The sequence below is a fragment of the Opisthorchis viverrini genome, assembly GCF_000715545.1.
Source record: "Opisthorchis viverrini unplaced genomic scaffold opera_v5_390, whole genome shotgun sequence".
Taxonomy (NCBI): domain Eukaryota; kingdom Metazoa; phylum Platyhelminthes; class Trematoda; order Opisthorchiida; family Opisthorchiidae; genus Opisthorchis; species Opisthorchis viverrini.
In genome coordinates this window covers 135,962-139,980 of record NW_008752046.1, presented here as the reverse complement: position 1 = coordinate 139,980, position 4,019 = coordinate 135,962, and the positions used below count along the sequence as shown (strand labels likewise).

Sequence of the window (4,019 nt, the reverse complement as noted above, 5' to 3'; positions counted from 1 at the left end):
CTTGTGAGTAGTTTCCTTTATGAAAATATGCTGCAATATCTCGAATATATTGCCAACTGGATCATGAGGTGGCCTGTGTGCAGCACATTCAGCTGGAGGATATCAAAAACGAGAGATTCAGTTGAGTCTCATGAAAACCAAATTGATTGGCGAATGAGTGTATTTCTCGAAGATATTCCTACCATTTTCAATGCCGGGTTTTGTATGAATCTGAGTCAACCAGGAGTATTCACCACCTGGACTTCCCAGGAGATTCATGTAGACCGATTGCTTACCGAATCCATTGGAAGTTGTGTCAAAAAAGCATGAATAAACCATACCAAACCGATGGGCCTTAGGTTCAACAATTCTGTTGAACCTGTTCATCAGAGGCGATGATCAGAAAAACCTTGTACACAAAAATCAAGTCGCAGTCACGTTAACCATTAGCCGCGTAGTTTAATTTGCCAAACAGATTTGGCACCTATCGGCTTTAACGATGGAAATTGATTTCTGTTTACAGGTATGCAATTGACGTCATCTGTTGGCGTCACTAAAAATACATAGTGTATTTCCGGAATGTATAGTGAAAATTAGGTTCCATTTATTCTGTTTTGTTCGGTCAGAATTTTGGTGGAATACCACCTTCGTAGTGGGTTCCATATAGCAGATTTGTGAGTGCATGACTTGTGTGCAGGCTGAACACACCCGGTGTTGTTTTCATCTCGGCGATGGGAAAAAGTACTGGTGCGTTGTTCATGGGGGTATAACTGACGTTGTGATTCGGGTAGACCATACGCAAAAAAATTGAGCTAAATCCCGAGAAGCCATCGGTTGAAATGTGTGTGAACGGCTGATTGGAACCTCTGCGATCGAAGGCTGATATGTGCGTGGGGTCGAGATTTCAGTGAATAGAACTTTCTAGATTCACGCCTACTTAGTTGAGATGACGCTGTTTAAATGTGTGATTCATGGTTGTAAGTGAGCTGGAACTTCTACCAGGACGTCCAGACCTAGACAGAAGAACGATCGGGATGCTCGACCAAAGCATTAGGCTCAAAAGCCTAACTGCTGGTAGCGATCTTTGTCAGGAAATTTCACCTGACCGGCCTCTCTTTCATCGAACAAGTCACCAAACATGCAATCTTGATGTGCCAGACGATATTTGGTCTTTGAAGTGATTAAACTACTGTTAGATCAATTTTATCAAAGGAGATAAACAGGTGCAAAATGGAAGTGTGAAATCTTGTGTCGGGGGAAGTTGGGCGACCTCCTTTAGACGGGAATTCGACCCTAAATAGTGGATGATGGCAAATCCCCTTTCTAAAGAAGTGACCAATTGGTGAGGTCTCCTTACGGGTTGTTTCTGTACATTATTCGAAGAGTTTTCAGTAGCCATATGAGTAGTGTCTTTCCATAAGGAAAAAAACCCAACTCGTTTAGAGACACTTGTTTCCAACAAGATCGCCTATAGGCAAACTATTACGAAGTAGGGATTAGGACTTTACTGTCCTACCATTTAACGCCCAATAAACAGACTTGTTGTCTCGGGGGGGGGGTGAATATGCGGACGAATTGCTCCTGGTTGCATGCAAAAACTGACCTATCAGTGTATTGCCAGGTGACACATCATCAGGCAATGTTCATCTTTCTTGATTAGGGAGCGGAAGGTTCTTTGGAAGGGCTCAAACAACACAACGCTTCTGAGGTGTCCACCTGTGAATTATCTGGAGTGTTAGCGAACATACACTCATTTGCAAACTAATTTGGTTTTTCAACAGACTCACGTGGAACCCAGCTGAATCTCTCGTTTGTGATGTTCTCGCGCGACTGAATGTGCTGCACCAGGCCGCCTCATGTTTCACTCGCTACGATATTCGAGATATCGTGATACATGTATATCTTTGTAATGTTACTGAAAATTCGTCGACAGCCCACGACCGGTCTCACCCTTTTTGGGGCTCATCAGGTAGGCGCAGCCCCCGAGTTTCCGTCAACCTTATGTTCTACTCGACGGATTTTCAGCCAACCTTATGGTAGTTCATTACGAAGATTATCTGAAGTGTTCTTTAGCTGACGGTGGGGACTTCTCTTATGAGAATCCTCACCAGTAGAAAGGACTGTTTAACAAGGATTGTGTAAAGTTCATAGTCGTGTATAAAACTGCCTAATATAAAGATGTTTGCACGTTGGGGAAATTTTATTGGTCAGTGTTTAGTGTTGCCCATCTGTAGGAACTTTTTCCGTTTGATGGAAAATTCACCTTGCACTTCGCTCATCACTCAGGAAACAGTGAACACAAGGACTCGTGAGATGTTCATTGGTTATGACTTTGCGGTGTCAAATTAATTCGCAAATTTTGATAAGAGGTTTCTTTTATTTTCGTCACGAAGAGACTGGAGCTGTCCGTTGTGTGACGGTTTGTGTATCTGGGCGACCCATTGAACTATACTGGGGAGTGTCTCGGCGATACACACAGAGTCTCTTATACCACGTTGGTCAGTGGTTAGAGGTCTGACGAACACAGGCTCCTGGCCCTCCAGGTTGGGGGTTGGAACATGTCTGGCCACGTGTTCCGTAAAAATGGTGGCGTACTTACTTATACCACGCCAAACACCACTACCTTGCGGTCGGACTTTTGAGCCAAAGACTTTGGTTGAGGACCCTAATCGTCCTCGTATCTAGGTCTGAGCGCCCTGGCAGTATCCAGACCCACGTACAACCATGAACTGCATATATACGTACGGCAGCGAAGCACCAGTGCTGAAGAGTGATGTCATACTGTCCATGACGATAGCATTAGGAATGAAATCCTGATTCAAAACGCTCACCGCATTGGAAATTCTATTTTCTTTAAAATCCTGCTTTCGATTAAGGTTAAATGCCCAGATTTCTCGATGAGTTTCGCTGTGTCCAGCCTTTAAAAGACACGCACAGACATAACATAATATTGAAAACGAATGTTGTAAACAAAAGGACGTCACTCAAAACAGTCGTATGTTTGATTTCATTCCTCAGGTATATATAAGCACATCAGACGTTCAAATGCATGCGAATTTCCATCGAAAGGACGCGGTGATTATTCAAGAAGGTTTCCAGCGGTTCAGAGCCAGTGAGAATTGTGGGGTTCAAGGTTGTCCGTTCACCAAGGAGCGGACCACGCATTTCCATTGCAGGCGCACCAATTGTCACTTTACTTTCAAGAACAAGGCTGATATGGGTGAGTTTTGCGTTAACCATTTGAGCTACTTATTACACTCGAGTAGTATAACTGAACTAATGTTCGGCGATGGATCTTACTGAAGTTCTCAGTTGTTAGCATGTATCCATACGTAAGTCATACAACCTGCATTTGATTACCATTGATTTCACTCGTTGTGATTGGATTGTTCTGAATTGATCTCACCACAGTTTCCTTGACAAGGTTATGACTGATTGACGTGAACAGGACAGTGACGTCAGATGACAGCCTAGTTTCGTCATCCTTCATTTTGATACACTGCAAATTCTGTGGAGTGGGGCGAAGACACACTGCAATGAATTTGAATATTTTGAAACAATGGTTTCACAAGGAAGTTCGTTAGAAGGAACATGAAGGAGAAAAGTTTCTCCGGGCATGAGCAGACAAGTAAACGGACCGTCGTACTCTACATCAGAAACGTACCCAGCTCATAGCGTGGCTTCTATAAACCGAAGGAATCCTAATAGCTCACAAACTAACGGCTACATTGACAAGTCCGATTTCAAGATTAAAGGCGAACGAGGATACGAGGAACAATGTTGTTTACTCAGTGGACCGCCTTATCAGACAAGCACGTCGGAAGCTGTGTTCGCGGATGAAGAACACCCCAGCATAAAGATCTCACCACACGAAGATCAAGAGGGGCACAAGATCAGTCTAGAAAATGTGGAAGCTTTGGTACGCGGAATTACGGGGCAAGCAAGAAGTGTGGCTGGAAGTATGGTACTCTGTCAGCCGACCCAGTCTATGTATCATTACAAGCAGAGTGTCACCGAGTTAATCGCAAAAGGATCGTACC

The 4,019-nt window shown here is 43.8% G+C and overlaps 1 protein-coding gene across 1 annotated transcript in view; it reads left to right on the top strand.

The window, feature by feature from the left end:
* T265_10623 (hypothetical protein) overlaps nt 1–4,019 on the top strand; it is a gene marked incomplete at both ends in the record, with an annotated part of 16,219 nt that overhangs the window by 4,213 nt on the left and 7,987 nt on the right. The window contains one exon of the mRNA XM_009177046.1: nt 2,998–3,199. The remainder of the gene's footprint in view (nt 1–2,997; nt 3,200–4,019) is intronic.